This window comes from Schistocerca cancellata, chromosome 9 (genome assembly GCF_023864275.1).
Source record: "Schistocerca cancellata isolate TAMUIC-IGC-003103 chromosome 9, iqSchCanc2.1, whole genome shotgun sequence".
In the NCBI taxonomy this organism is placed as follows: domain Eukaryota; kingdom Metazoa; phylum Arthropoda; class Insecta; order Orthoptera; family Acrididae; genus Schistocerca; species Schistocerca cancellata.
In genome coordinates, this window is record NC_064634.1 from 180,424,759 (window position 1) to 180,441,899 (window position 17,141).

The 17,141-nt window shown below is 44.9% G+C and overlaps 1 protein-coding gene and 1 long non-coding RNA gene across 2 annotated transcripts in view; one reads left to right on the forward strand and one right to left on the reverse strand.

Moving 5' to 3' along the window:
• LOC126101100 (scavenger receptor class B member 1) overlaps nucleotides 1-17,141 on the reverse strand; it is a 414,784-nt gene that overhangs the window by 378,230 nt on the left and 19,413 nt on the right. The window lies entirely within an intron of this gene.
• The window catches only part of LOC126101101 (uncharacterized), a 341,158-nt gene that overhangs the window by 129,566 nt on the left and 194,451 nt on the right, over nucleotides 1-17,141 (forward strand). The gene's annotated exons all lie outside the window — the stretch shown is intronic.

A 17,141-nucleotide genomic window follows, 5' to 3' on the forward strand; every position in this document is an offset into this window, starting at 1 on the left:
CTTTCCCCAAATACAACCCAACCCTCTCTACATAGTCGCCTCTCTGACTTAGATACTTATCCTAGCGTGATAAATGTAAATGAGAGTTTGACGTCATTGACCGGGAGGCCCCTTGCGGGGCAGGTCCGGCCGCCTTGGCGCAGGTCTTATTACATTCGACGCCACATTGGGCGACCTGCCGGGAATCTAACCCGGGCCCGTAGGACGGCAATCCGTCACGCTGACCACTCAGCTATCGGGGCGGACATCCTAGCGTGGTACCAGCTTACCAATAATCTTATCACAAAAGGCAGGCGTGTGTGATTTCCCCCAGTTCCCCACGCGGTATGCAGATCATTGTATGTGTAAAATGCTGTCCTCGTATTCAGAGGTTCATGTGAGTGAAGAGATGAATCTCAGAGAGGGCGAAGCCCTGGCTGTAGTGTGAGTGATCGAACACTTCCCATCGAAATGCTGTAGGAGCGTCTTCACTGCACACTTGGTGAGAGACACTATTATTGTAGGCATCTTTACTTGCTCACTGTCCGTTCAGAACTGAAAAGTGTGATGTGATGCGATAGTTTGCCATGCTGGAGATACTGCGCGGTACATCTGCGCAAAGTTTCACTGGAATTTCCCTGAGGTTTTAATTTCGCGACCGGCCACAAGTTGATAAAAAAATAGCCTTCTTAGATTCTCGAATAGTGGACGGTTTGCTCTAAAATTTGTGTTTAACCTACAGGAAATGTTATTCTGAAAGATGATAATCTTTCAGCCCAGCTTGAATTGAAATTTATTTTGCTAAGTTTCATGACGAAATTCGGAGCAGTGGAAGCATTTTTTTTTTTTTTTTTTTTAATATCAGACGGATTAGATGGCACTGTACATCTCTCATATTGTGAATCAGAATTTCTCTTTCACAAAACGGGTTGAAGTTAATACGTTTCACGGCTGATCCACGTTCATCTGACAACAAAGTATGAAACGTTTTACAATAGATAATAATGATTTCATCTCCTGGGATAAATTTATTCTTTTGCGGTGTGCACAATGAAGTGGTCCTCATTATTTTCTTGACATGTCTGACGGAATCTTTTGCAGTGAAAAAGTCTTAACTCATACTCTTTGCTTGTTTTTATACCCTCGTTTACAAAATTTGTGCGGTAAAAAGCGACAAATCCATTTCCAAGCTCGGCATGTTTCTTGCTCTGGTACTGATTTTGTGTACCGTTTGCGATCTTAGATGATGATCTTCACGCAAGATCAGAAACGAAACTGAAAAGCCACAAGTGCACGATAAGATGGACTTGATACATGAACGATGCAAGAAATATACTGTTTCAGTCCTCTAAGTACGAACAATGTGCACCCTGATTACGTACCGTACTTCAGGAAAAAAGCTCAGGAGTACTCACGGCAGTGGTATACAATTATTTTGTCGCAGTTTATGCATGCAGTGATGACGACGCATCATAGTATGCGTAGTGCTCTCTCCATAAAGTCCCTAGTGAAAAACGGAGTAGAGAAACATGTTCGTCTGTAGATGCAGAACTGCTCCGGATGAGCACTGCGTAGTGGAAGGCGACCGACAAACGCAAGCTGCTGATCTCGTAACTACAGAGCCATCTAGCGGTACCAGCGTGCACTCACTGGAGCTAGTTGGCTGGTTCCTGAAAATCTGGTTTTTAGCCTTCTGCTGAGAAGTTCAGGTTTCAGTCTAGATACCTAAACGAGAAAAGATGCAGCAGGAAAACAGGCTTTTGCGAGCTTGGAAAAAAGAAATTTGTTGAAGTTAGGCAAAGGAAACTCGTGGCATCATCAGGTAACAGGAACGACGGGCACCTCTGAGAACCTACTATTGTATTCACAATTACTATTTCAACGAAGGTCGTACAGGTTACTATAACGTCACGACACGAGCAGTAATATGCAAATACGGTATTCAAGCGATAACTGAAATTGTTAATTTAACACAGGATTTTATTCAGAGCCTGAAGACATTAATTCAGAATACAATCAGGTAACTCGTAAAATAAATATTTCTGACCCGAAATTGACAACCAAGGGCAAATAGCTTCACTGAGGGCCAAACGTAGTGCTATGATGTCACACGCGGAATTCTCGTATTACTGACAAGATGAACACTTACATCGCAGGGCACAGTTGTTTCTCAAGTATTAATGCGTCGTGAAGTACATATACCTCACTTGGTATACAGGGGTAGACTTCATCAATGATGTTTGCATCGAGCATGTCTCAGGAGCGGGTCGCATGCAAACCACGTATACTTGCGATTGCCGAACAGTATTTAAATTCAGCAATAGTGATAGTGATGACCTGGCTGAACTGAAGTATATTGATAAGAGCGTGCAGTCTACTTTCACAATACGATGAATATGATTGTCCAAGGCCTACACCCACGGTATTATTACTATGGGCCTTCTTCGTATTTACCAGAGGCATATATGGAACACGAGGGCAACGTAGTTACGAAAATTACGTTGTAACCTTATAAACATGCACTTTATATTTTTCGAAAAAAAAGTGTCCAGTATGAAAAGGTTACACTATTGAGAAAAAGGGAAAACCGTTTTACATCGTAATTATAGCCGCTTTTTCAACGATATTACTTTGCACAGCTACTTTCGTTGCTCGACGTACTTAGAAATAAGAAAAGCGCCATTAAAGGCCTAATACCGATGGCGTACCGAGTATTAGGCGTCAGGCTTCAATTAAATAGATCCGAAGATGCGGTATTCGGGATTATCAGTTTATCCTAGAACTTTTTTATGATATAGATCTCAAATTTCTTCTTAAGCAGTTCTTTGTGTATGTGAAATACAACAAAATGCTCAGTGGGTCAAATTCCACACTGAGCTGAAACTCTTCCCAGAACTGAATAAGGTGAATCAGCTCTCAAAGCGGAAAAGAGCAGGGGGTACGTAAAAACCACGCGTATTCCAAGTAAACGAGTGTGATGTTCGAAACAACTTTCTTAGTGACTGCTGTTACACTTCAAACAAAAATAAAACCACTAGTATACAAGCATGATATGCCGTTCCCCTTAACAGAAGATATTCTGAGAATTTTACTCTTAAATGAGAGGTGTACCCACACTGATTTTAGCAGTCATTTTCGCAAGACATTCCAGGACTGAAACTTACTGCCAGATTAGTGTTGTGTGCCCGTTAGGGCCTCAGACAACAACCGTACTTTCCACGATTAACCCTTGTGCAGACTGATCTGTTCGCTCATGACTCGCGATTCGCTGTCGTTTATGTCTGAACATCTCTCCTTCTTTGCATGCACAAGACATGGTTCTGGGTTCGAGTGTCGATGCGGCATACACATTTATTCTGTCAGAAAGTTTCAAAACTGTGCTCACTACGCTGCAGAGAGAAAAATTGATTTATTTCGAGGTTATTTCAATAATAGGCCAGCTACAAGCAAAAATAAGTATCATTTAGCGTCCTGATGCTTATCTGTTTTCCATTTAACATGGATTTCATCTGTCCATCATTTGGCCGTTTCTAATGCTGCAAATTCTCGTATCGGATGTCACAACCACAAATTTTTAAGACATTTTCATTTTACATCTTGGATTTATTATGACCACAGTAATTTATTTCACACGATGAGCTGTTTTTGGTGGTGTGCTATTTTCAAGTGTTAACTCATACACTCGCAATCTAGCAGTTACCTTGAGTATGTGTATACATCATACATCTTTCACTGAAATATGTAACTGCTATCGTAGCAGGTTCTAACGAGTAGGGAACGTTGTTCCCGGTCGAGTCTTCTGCGACAGCAGTTGTATACATTGCCCGATAAAAAAGTGAACACCCAGTAGCGGAGAAAGAAACGAAATGAAACTTCCCGAGCCGAGGGGCTACATGATGTTATTTCGGTGATTACAAGATCGAGTCGAATTTACACTACTGGCCATTAAAATTGCTACACCAAGATGAAATGCAGATGATAAACGGCTATTCATTGGACAAATGTATTATACTAGAACTGACATGTGATTACATTTTCACGCAATTTCAGTGCATAGATCCTGAGAAATCAGTACCCAGAACAACGACCTCTGTCCGTAATAGCGGCCTTGATACGTCTGAGCATTGAGTCAAACAGAGCATGGATGGCGTGTACAGGTACAGCTGCCCATGCAGCTTCAACACGATACCACAGTTCATCAAGAGTAGTGACTGACGTATTGTGACGACCCAGTTGCTCAGCCACCATTGACCAGACGTTTACAGTTGGTGAGAGATCTGGAGAATGTGCTGGCCAGGGCAGCAGGCGAACATTTTCTGTATCCAGAAAGGCCCGTACAGGACCTGAAACATGTGGTCGTGCATTATCCTGCTGAAATGTAGGGTTTCGCAGGGATCGAATGAAGAGTAGACCCACGGGTCGTAACACATCTGAAATGTAAACAGAACCTGGATTCATCAGAAAAAGTGACGTTTTGCCATTTGTGCACCCAGGTCCGTCGTTGAGTACACCATCGCAGGCGATCCTGTTTGTGATGCAGCGTCAAGGGTAACCGCAGCCATGGTCTTCGAGCTGATAGTCCATGCTGCTGCAAACGTCGTCGAACTGTTAGTGCAGATGGTTGTTGTCTTGCAAACGTCCCCATCTGTTGACTCAGGGATCGAGACGTGGCTGCACGATCCGTTACAGACATGCGTGTAAGATGCCTGTCATGTCGACTGTTAGTGATACGAGGCCGTTGGGATCCAGCACGGCGTACCGTATTACCCTTCTGAACCCACCGATTCCATATTCTGCTAACAGTCATTGGATCTCGACCAACGTGAGCAGCAATGTCGAGATACGATAAACCGCAATCGCGATAGGCTATAATCCGACCTTTATCAAAGTCGGAAACATGATGGTACGCATTTTTCCTCCTTACACGAGGCATCACAACGACGTTTCACCAGGTAACGCCGGTCAACTCCTGTCTGCGTATGAGAAATCGGTTGGAAACTTTCCTCATGTCAGCACTTGTAGGTGTCGCCACTGACGCCAACCTTGTGTGAATGCTTTGAAAAGCTAATCATTTGCATGTCACAGCATCTTCTTCCTGTTGGTTAAATTTAGCGTCTGTAGCACGTTATCTTCGTGGTGTAACAATTTTAGTGGCCAGTAGTGTACAAAGAATTTGGCTGTATGGAGCCACGTATCATTTTGACATTACGCTCCTGTGGCTTGCATGTATACGCTGATTTGCTTGTGTAAGATGTTAAAATGCTGTTGCATCCTCTCCTGAGACACAATTTTTGTAAATGGTCCTTGATACCCTGGGTGCTGGTCGTAGGACGGAGTTTACGTCCGAACTAATGACATATATATTCTGTCTGGAACAAATATGGGGACGTTGCTGGCCGCCAAAGTACCTTGCGCAGACAGTTCATAGAGACTTGTACCATGAGCGGAAGAGCAGTTTCCTTTTGAAAAATGGCACCGTCACATGAGTATTAACATCTGGGGACGGAGGTATCCGTGACGTACCGTCGTGCCGTCATAGTTGCCACAATCACTACCAACCGTGACCCGAAGTAATATCAGAAGACCACTATTCTGCCGCTTCGAAACACTAGAAGAATGGGACATCTCTGCAGGTCGACGTCATACTCCCTGACGATGGTCATGCGGGACAATACCGAACCGTGATCCATCGCTCAACACAATGCGATGCCATTAATTATCAGTCCATGCTTCCCGCTCACCGTACCCCTTCAGAGGCATCCGTTTGTGGTGTTATTTTAACGACAGACTAGCGCATGGAAAGGCAATTCCCTTCTCTGACTGTTGCTAGTCTGATACCAGTGGTTTGGGATGACATAGACTGTTATTTGTTCTCGTATGGGATGTGCAGATGTGAAGGGGCTGCAGTGACTTTGGTGATCCTCCCCTATGATGTCACTGGAATCTTGACGATGAGTTCTTATGCCCTTATGTTCTCATGCAGCCCAACACTAGCCCACTGCTGCATCCGAACCCACACATATCTTGGTACCGGATACCAATAATGAAGCCTGTTTCAAATTCTGTCAGGCGTTGATAACGATCACATAATCATGCAGCATAATGACCCTTCTTTATTCCTACCATGCTGGTAATACAGCCAAACATTAACAGCACTAATGCACTCTGGTGGCCTTTTTATTAATCGCAGAGAATTGCATCTCCAATCATCTATATACTCGCCGAAAGTGTGTTCGTGTACAAGCCATTCGTACATATGTTCTGGGTGCTTCACTTTCTCGGTCAGGCATTGTATTTAAAGGAGAGATGTATGTCAAATGACTGATCGTGGGAAATAAATCACTGAGATACCTCAGAAATATGACTTTCGAGCTGGTAAATACACTCCTGGAAATTGAAATAAGAACACCGTGAATTCATTGTCCCAGGAATGGGAAACTTTATTTACACATTCCTGGGGTCAGATACATCACATGATCACACTGACAGAACCACAGGCACATAGACACAGGCAACAGAGCATGCACAATGTCGGCACTAGTACAGTGTATATCCACCTTTCGCAGCAATGCAGGCTGCTATTCTCCCATGGAGACGATCGTACAGATGCTGGATGTAGTCCTGTGGAACGGCTTGCCATGCCATTTCCACCTGGCGCCTCAGTTGGACCAGCGTTCGTGCTGGACGTGCAGACCGCGTGAGACGACGCTTCATCCAGTCCCAAACATGCTCAATGGGGGACAGATCCGGAGATCTTGCTGGCCAGGGTAGTTGACTTACACCTTCTAGAGCACGTTGGGTGGCACGGGATACATGCGGACGTGCATTGTCCTGTTGGAACAGCAAGTTCCCTTGCCGGTCTAGGAATGGTAGAACGATGGGTTCGATGACGGTTTGGATGTACCGTGCACTATTCAGTGTCCCCTCGACGATCACCAGTGGTGTACGGCCAGTGTAGGAGATCGCTCCCCACACCATGATGCCGGGTGTTGGCCCTGTGTGCCTCGGTCGTATGCAGTCCTGATTGTGGCGCTCACCTGCACGGCGCCAAACACGCATACGACCATCATTGGCACCAAGGCAGAAGCGACTCTCATCGCTGAAGACGACACGTCTCCATTCGTCCCCCCATTCACGCCTGTCGCGACACCACTGGAGGCGGGCTGCACGATGTTGGGGCGTGAGCGGAAGACGGCCTAACGGTGTGCGGGACCGTAGCCCAGCTTCATGGAGACGGTTGCGAATGGTCCTCGCCGATACCCTAGGAGCAACAGTGTCCCTAATTTGCTGGGAAGTGGCGGTGCGGTCCCCTACGGCACTGCGTAGGATCCTACGGTCTTGGCGTGCATCCGTGCGTCGCTGCGGTCCGGTCCCAGGTCGACGGGCACGTGCACCTTCCGCCGACCACTGGCGACAACATCGATGTACTGTGGAGACCTCACGCCCCACGTGTTGAGCAATTCGGCGGTACGTCCACCCGGCCTCCCGCATGCCCACTATACGCCCTCGCTCAAAGTCCATCAACTGCACATACGGTTCACGTCCACGCTGTCGCGGCATGCTAGCAGTGTTAAAGACTGCGATGGAGCTCCGTATGCCACGGCAAACTGGCTGACACTGACGGCGGCGGTGCACAAATGCTGCGCAGCTAGCGCCATTCGACGGCCAACACCGCGGTTCCTGGTGTGTCCGCTGTGCCGTGCGTGTGATCATTGCTTGTACAGCCCTCTCGCAGTGTCCGGAGCAAGTATGGTGGGTCTGACACACCGGTGTCAATGTGTTCTTTTTTCCATTTCCAGGAGTGTATTCCGGCGAACCGACAACCGCCTGCACGAAGACGGAGATCGCAAGAGCAAAGAAGGCGGTGAGACGTCAGCCAATAGCCCGCTGACAAGGACCGCACTTCGACAGGAGCGCCCTCTAGCCGAAGAGAATATAAGCGCCACTCCTGCCAGCCTCGGGGACAGTACTAGCACAGTAGTAAGAGAACACTGCGATAGCAGTGACGTGTGATCCATATCACTTCCTCACATGGACGCTGTATACAGCGAAGGACTTTGATTGTTTGCATGTCTCCCATCGCTTGCGACACGATCTTATAAATACAAAGTTAAGTATTGTCAATCTGCTTTATTGAAATAAAAATATTAACGTTGTTTACTTGAATTGTTGTATAGGATTCCGAGAACGCAGTGTCCTCTAGGCAACCTCTACGAGACGAGTGGGCAGGTCCGCACAGTAATAGTTGTGTGTATCCGCGTTTCCCGTTTGTATATGCGTGCTTGTTAAGATCTTCCTCCATGTTTACAGAAAGAGAGACTGATATTTTTATGCTTGACTCGAATATCTTATATATGTTCGTAGTTCAACTGGATTGACTGTTCGTCTTATATGAGTGCAGAAGTTTATGTGTTTCCACTTCAGTCTCGTCTGTCCTGACTGTTGTGCAAGGCATTTGCCTCTTTACAACTCAGAAAGATGGCTCTTTTTTTCGCATAAGCTAGGACATTCAGAGAAGCCAGTTTGATGTCAGCTGTAATTGAGAATTGTGACTATTGTAGAAACAAAATTATGTTCGTCTCTAGTGAGATGAAATCTAATTTTAATATTCGTAGCTCTTGTTCTTAGCGTCTGTTTATTTAATTAGTTTGACTCAATGCGTACACATTGCCATGTACATTTATTATTATTCATTACATACATTTGATTATTATTATTTAATATGATGAAGGTAAAGAACCTGGAAAGAAGAGAAATTCTGCTGACGGAACGATTGTAAAATATCACGTCCTAGATCTAAATATTCATACCCACCTGCAAGTCTTCTATACTGTTTACGTCCATTGCTTTATTAGCAAAATATATCTACAACGCGATCACTCGCTTCGCGGTGAGTGTAATTGCTCCCATTAATCATGTCAGGTGATTAAGCAGTGACTCACTAGAGGATTGAGAGGTAATCGGTAATTACAGCCACGTTTGCAGCCAGATACCAGTTAATAAATAATGAGCAGGGAAATAAAAATATTACTGCAACATATGGTGCCAGACATAATTCTTCTGTCGCTGAGGTTTGAAGGTGAACGGAAAAATTTCAAGAAATTTGAAAGCATCTTATAAAAAAGAGAATTTTGTCATCCAAAATTACGTCTATACTTATGAAGTTACTGTGATGAGGCATAACTGACGAAAGATATCTATTAATCGACAAAGTATTGAGGTCAGTGTTCTTTGAAGATCGATACCTTCTCATTTGCACAGCAAGTTGTATGTACATCTGCGTAAAAACAATAATAAATTATCTGATGTTGCACTAGGAGGCCGTAAACCGATTCTCAACGAAATGTTAAATAAATAGTTCTGTGGAAAACCAACACTGTGTGGTTCAGTTTTTAACATGACTATTTGTCAAAAGTACAGATCCAAATTACCGACAGAATATTCCATAAATTAAACTTCTGCATTCTTCTGTAGTACCACACTTGAAAATATTCTGTACTCTTCTTGCCTGAACTGTTTATTGTCCACGTTGCACTTCCGTTACAACACTACACTCCAGAGAAATATCTGCAGAAGAGACGTCCTAACTCTTAAATTTATATTTGATGTTAAGAAATTAATTTTTTTCAGAAATGCTTTTCTTGCGGGCAGGCCGACCCATTCGCCGAACAGCCTCTCGTTCCAAGAGCTCCTCCACATGAGGGTTCAGTACGGTCACGCATTGTGATCCAAGGCAAATGAAATCAGGAATGAATTCAGCCTTGAAAATACGCACATGGGGAAGGAGAACAGTGTCGCAATGACGTTGACTGCTGCGTGTGCCTTGTCCAAAGATTTGGAGTTCACTAGCCCCCCATCCCCCACATCATAACAACTGGATCACAACAACCATCATGAAACTTCCTGGCAGATTAAAACTGTGTGCCCGACCGAGACTCGAACTCGGGACCTTTGCCTTTCGCGGGCAAGTGCTCTACCAACTGAGCTACCGAAGCACGACTCACGGCCGGTACTCACAGCTTTACTTCTGCCAGTACCTCGCCTCCTACCTTCCAAACTTTACAGAAGCTCTCCTGCGAACCTTGCAGAACTAGCACTCCTGAAAGAAAGGATATTGCGGAGACATGGCTTAGCCACAGCCTGGGGGATGTTTCCCCCAGGCTGTGGCTAAGCCATGTCTCCGCAATATCCTTTCTTTCAGGAGTGCTAGTTCTGCAAGGTTCGCAGGAGAGCTTCTGTAAAGTTTGGAAGGTAGGAGGCGAGGTACTGGCAGAAGTAAAGCTGTGAGTACCGGCCGTGAGTCGTGCTTCGGTAGCTCAGTTGGTAGAGCACTTGCCCGCGAAAGGCAAAGGTCCCGAGTTCGAGTCTCGGTCGGGCACACAGTTTTAATCTGCCAGGAAGTTTCATATCAGCGCACACTCCGCTGCAGAGTGAAAATCTCATTCTGAACAACCATCATGTTCAAAAGTGCTCCAGGGTGCATTACGTATTCCAATGTCTTTACATATAAGGGTACGTCCAGACCATCCATCAGTCGTCAACCGCGCCGGTGGAGGATTTGAATGACTTCTACAAGAACTCCTTATTGGCTTTGTGACCAGCATGGCAGCACGTTGCAGAGCATGTAGCGGTGATCACACACTCAACTGAGAATCGTATCCCGCCGTTCGCAATGTCCAGGGGACCATAATAAATAGCGGTAATTTCAGTGTAATTATTTACTTTGAACAAAAATGTAATTTCTGTTCGTGTCATTGCGTTATCCTCTGCACAGCCTGCCCGGCTAGCCGCGCGGTCTAACGCGCTGCTTCCCGAGCGGGAAGGCGTGCCGGTCCCTGACACGAATCCATCCGGCGGATTAGTGCCGAGGTCCAGTGTGCCTCCCAGCCTGTGGATGGTTTTTAAGGCGATTTTCTATCTGCCTCGGCGAATGCGGGCTGGTTCCCCTTGTTCTGCCTGAGTTGAACTATGTCGGCGATTGCTGCGCAAACATTGCCTCCACGTACGCGTACACCGTAATTACTCCACCAATCAAACATTTGGGTTACATTGGTCTGGTATGGGACGTTCCCGGGGAGGGCGGGGGAAGGGGGGAGGTCCACAGGGGGGCCGGACCGCACAATGACCCTGAGTTCGGTGTAGGGCGGCTGGTGGGGTGGGTGGACTGCTGTGGCCTGTTGTGGGGTTGTGAACCACAGAGGGCTATGGCGGGTCGAAGCATCTCTATCTTTTCTAGGTCCCCGGTTTAATACACGATACCCACAATAACCTCTGCACTATACTGCAGCATTTCTTTCTTTGTATGGTCCAAGTTACATCGAGCTATGTTACTTGGCAACGACACATCAAGCGAAATTCGCTTCCATCCTTAAGTCTCACAGATGGATAATCGGCCTAGGTTGGAGAAGACTCTGAAAGGAAACAGGACACGTCATTGCAATTGAACTGTCCAGGTATTCGCCTTACGCGTTGTAGGGGAACGATGGGATACCTTAATCAGGATGGCTGTACAGGTACTTGAATCACCGTACTCCCGAATGCGCGTCCAGAGTCGCACCATTGTCCCACGTCACACGGTGATGGCGACACAACATGTTTCCTTGGGCCGAGGAGGGATGACCACATAAGCACTCTCATGAGTAACGAGTTGCTCTCAGACCATTCCGGTGCATTTTAGAGGGCGATGTGTTGTAAGGCAGCGGCCATGTATAGGCTACCGTAAGCGATCAAACGAATGTAATTACATTATCGAGCGGTAAGTTTCTGTCTGGTACATTATTTATTGGGTCCATCCCGTGAGGCGATTTCTGTACCTCATAATATGGTGGTTGATCTGTTTGATATGTCTGTTCATACATTTTTTCCAGCATTAAATAATTAGGCGAAATGCTGTACTAAATGCTGTGGAAACCCACCGCAGTCGCCTGTGGGTTTTCTCGTTAGCATGTTTTTATGTTTTTGCCCTCTTCAGTCGACTGTGGCGCTGCGGTTTTGCCCATTCAAGATGCTCACGGTGCACACTTTGCAGGATGACAGCATTTCGTAGTGGCCAGTTGCACTTTCCAGGTTCATTGTACGTACCAGTTATTGGAAGAGCCACGGTAACGGAATTCCATTTTGCGTGTGACGGCTGGAAAAACTCGTTTCCGCATCGTTTTCATTACTGGCTACCTGACGTTGATATCTTGCACGAACTATAGGAACCTGCTTGACAGCTTCATCCAGCCCTTTATAACAGTTCAACCTTCACCTTCTCTTTCAAGTCCTTCATTTTACAAACAAGTCTTCCACATTCCTCTACACTTTGCACATAATTCCTTCGTAATGTATCGTGTTATCTCTAAGATTGGAAATATTTTTCGAAGTTCATAGTTAGAAAGAGTTATTGTTGGCTGTAAATAACTGTCAGGACAAATAAACATTCCGCATTTTCAGAACCATTATCCGAAGACTAAATACATTCTTTTGATGTATGTTCCAGCGGATTTCAATTGATGTCAGGCATGTGTCGTTCCGTATTACATAGCAAATCCGTACTTCCTTAACTATCAATTATTTTTCTTCAATTTTAAGTTGACAGTAACAAAGCACAGTACGCAGCGGATTTGTAAATGTAAGAATAATACACTAGCTATCCCTTATTGCCTATAATAACATCATTGACTGCATGTTAAACGATAATTTGCTTTTCTTCCATTTTCTTTAATTATGCTTTCAATCTATTCATCTGCGTGTGAACCAATATGTGTCCCACAACACACATAATATAAACAAATGAAATATTGCGGAATGTACATATTTAGAATGACATTTTCTTCAATTAAAGGGCTTGCTTGAAGCTGAAATAAAGTGAAGGTGCGTCTAAGGAAAGCCTAAAATGCAACGGTAGGTACCTTGGTACATTAAATCAAGTTATATTCAAGAGTTGTGTATAGAGTAAAAGATCGTACATATAACTTGCTTGGCTCTATGCAACAATTTTAGTTTATCTGCTATATATCTATATATATAATCAGTCATAACTATTTAACTCTTTTGTGTAAATAAGAGAACTAGTAGAAATTGAACGAAGAAATAGCATTAATTAAGAGGACGTCGTTGTCGAAAGTAAACCCTAAGGTTAATAATCAAGAATTTCCCATAAAGAAGTAACCGTCCCTATAAAATAAGTCGGTGTTGTAGACCAATACCTCAATGTTAAATGGATACATGAATTAAACTTCCATATGAGTTAAAATTTAATAGTAATGAAATAGTTCCTATCTTGATTAAAAAATAAACTTCATACAATAGAAATATGGCACTCAGAATCAGTTAATATGGAAATAAACAAGCACACACACACACAAACACACACATACACACACACACACACACACACAAACACACACACACACAAGCGCGCGCGCGCGCGCGCGCGCGCACAAGGTAAATTACTAGCCGACTCGGTGTATAACAATAACCGATGAAATGTTGTTGAACGAAACTGGTATCAAAGCTTGTAGTTATTTAAAAAAGGTATAAAACCATAAAAAGGATTCACTGATGATACCGATAAACGTATTATTATACAGCAGTTTCTGCGGTCTTAATACCATCTGTACGAAACGTAAGTCATAGCTTTTGGGACATGGATTTTAAAAGGCACCAGAATAACTGAGTCATTATCTACGGCCCGCATCTCGTGGTCGTGCGGTAGCGTTCTCGCTTCCCACGCCCGGGTTCCCGGGTTCGATTCCCGGCGGGGTCAGGGATTTTCTCTGCCTCGTGATGGCTGGGTGTTGTGTGCTGTCCTTAGGTTAGTTAGGTTTAAGTAGTTCTAGGGGACTTATGACCAGAGCAGTTGAGTCCCATAGTGCTCAGAGCCAGAGCCATTATCTATGGAAAGAACATAGTTGCAAAGAGACTGTCAGTTTTTTTACGAAAAATGTGAAGCATCGGAACTGAAGTGCCCGAGATTTGTTCAGGCGAACCGTGACTCCTACGCAGTACGCTGTGAGTAAATGTCAACAATGTTAAACAATAGTCCACGGCAACCGAACTTCTGGCATCAACGCAGGAACACCTACCATCTCCTGTTTATTACATAGATTTAATTTTGAAATAAAATTTTTCCCCTTCTGCTTTCGCTGTACCATCTTTACCTAAACTCTATAGAACTGATCTGCAACCTAGCAAGGAGTAAGATCTGTAGTCGTAACAGGTTAGGCATCTCGCTCTCTGACCTGAAAAAATAACAGCTGCAACTTTTGCTACTAATAAACATACGTCGTGTCATCCGACCTGATGCAAGCCCTTCAGCGTAATGCCACTTCGGTGAGATACGCTGCACGTCCTGTCTACGATCTTGTTAAAAACGAGCACTTCTTTCAGTGGCGCGTGCAGACGGGTAGCGTATAACAGCACCCTGCTTGTAACAGCTCTGAAGTGTAAGCTATTACTCCCCTTCCTGGCCGGCCGAAGTGGCCGTGCGGTTAGAGGCGCTGCAGTCTGGAACCGCAAGACCGCTACGGTCGCAGGTTCGAATCCTGCCTCGGGCATAGATGTTTGTGATGCCCTTAGGTTAGTTAGGTTTAACTAGTTCTAAGTTCTAGGGGACTAATGACCTCAGCAGTTGAGTCCCATAGTGCTCAGAGCCATTTGAACCATTTCCCCTTCCTGCTTTTCGGGATTAAAGACGACAGTGTTGCCACTCTCGTCGGATATTCAGTTTGCCTTGCTGGCACTAACAACAAACGCGGAGAAACACATAACACTATGTTTATTCCCTTCTGAGCTTGCGAATACCATAGTAGGGTGAGGAGACAACGAACACGAGAGGCAAAGAAAGCGCGTGCCGCGTGCTAGGCTGCCCGCGGCACGTGTGGCTGTAGCCGGGACGACCTCCGCGTGGCCTTCGCTGCAGCCTTTATATTGCTACGCCGCGGGCGCAGCGTCGCGCCTGAGCGCAGGCTGCACCGCCGAACAGCCACCTGTCGTGTGTAGCTACGACACCTCGGAAGCAAGACTTCAAAACGGTTAGCTCTTCAGTGGGCAACTGCTTCTGCCCTCTCAGGACGATGCGATATGGGGAACGCATCGCGAGAATATAACGTAACGCCAATGGCCGCATCAAAGTGCACCTTAAAAGTTCGTGAAAGATCTCAGAAAATAAAGGAAACAAGCAATAACAATAAATGAAGTAGGCTCAGGCTGCAGTTCTGGTGTTAAAAGTTTTATTGCGTGATCGATTTCGAGGCTTGAAGCCTCATCCTCAGACGCACCTTTATACACATGTAATCGACAGTTACGTGTCAACAAATATACTGGTAGCTACTTCTTTTGTTTGCAGCGCCATGCAATGTGTCGCTTGCTTGTGTGTTTCTGTGATCTGGGAAAATAAGGCGTCATTGTCAATTAGAGGTGTACGAAGGTGCATCTGAGGATGAGACGTGAAGCCTCGAAATCGATCATGCAATAAAACTTGTAATGCTGTAACTGCAACCTGAGACTACTTTATTTATTGTTGTTATTTACATGGGACAACATCCCCATCATCCACTGTGATGGACAATGAAGAAAGGAACCAAGGACTAGAAACAGAACACCTTCTTCTGGCCTTCGAAGTAAGCACCATTAACTACAACACACTTCTGACATTGGCTGTAAAGGTATTGGACACTGTTAGCAAAAGCTTCTTACGGAATCGCTCGAGGCACCGTCGTCACGCGTTCTTAGATACTTGCCAACAGATATAAGTGCTCCATTAGAGATCCCTACTACTGATTTTATATGTTCATTCCATTTAGTATCGCTTTTTAGTATTTCCCTTAAATTTATACACGACTACTCATCATGTTACTGGGCATCTCATTGTTTGTACAGCTCCCTGACACACTGATGGAAATGCATCGCAAAAAAAAGAAAAAAGGAAGAAAGGCTCCGCTTATCATCAAGCGCTGTCCTACGTTTACGTGCACTGCAATTACTACTTCAGTTGCTTTTCTAACGAGCAGTCTTAAAGACCTACTGAGGAGCTGCTTGAACAGAGAAGTAGTGTCATAACCAGGATTCATCTGCTGGCAATATCGGCTAGAGGGGCTTCGATTTACTGTCAGAACAATGAATAAATGCGGGTTGCGTGCTGACTGAGCATATGGGTACATAGCACATTTTTCTGACAAGAGGTCGGTGGTATTAAAAGAAGAGCGTAAAATTATGTAACGTGTTTATGCCATGTGTTTCGTTAATAATCTTTCAACATATAAAATACAGGAATGCAGTGCAACCGCAATATTTGCTCTGTTGTACAGATGGAAACACTAGCGACCGTTCAAAACCATTCCACGAAATTTGAACGTAATTCGAAGTATTAGACTTTTTCAGAGCTCCCGTTTCGTGCCCTCCTGCAGCATGATCGTTGAGGTTTGTGACATTGACAGATGTGTGAATAAAACGAGAAAGGGTTCCCATAAGACTCTCAGTTCGGCAAAATCCTCGGTGGCTCCCACACACATTTATTGAACGTTTTAAAGATAGCCATTTACAGAGAAAACCTGCGAAATACTCCTAGACGCCTGCAGGCAGGCAACATGTGATGGAGGTGTGTCAAGTGATTGTCTACCTGCAGGTGTCTTGGGCTACTTCACAGGTTTTCTCTGTAAAAGTATATTTTTAAAAGTCTCAATAAATTTGAACAGGTGTCACTGAGAGTTTTGCTGAACTAGAGGGTCTTCGGGGGGACCCTTCGGCATTTTATTCTCACGTGTGTTAATGTCGCACCCCTTCATGATTACGCCACCAGAGGGAATGAACAGGACCACTGAAAAGGCCATAAGAACCCTTTGCTGCATCTGACAGGGATCAAATTTCGCCGAGTGATTTTGGAGAGTCGCTAGTGTTTCCAGCCCGTATAGAAGAGCAAAAATTGTGGTTGTGCAGAGGAGTGCATATTATTCAATAGGAATGCAGCCCCACAATGTCCATAGACAGGGGTTGAAACATCTGAGGATTTCAGCGGTGTCAGAGGTTGTTAAGGAAAGGTTGTTAAGAACGTCTCCCTCTTGCTCACCACACTGTGAACTGTGCGGCAAGCAATGTTCCAAGGAAAGGAGTGGTTTTATTGACGCCCTTTATGCCATCCCCTGTGGACTTTTAGTTTCGATTCTGAGGAGCAATGTGTC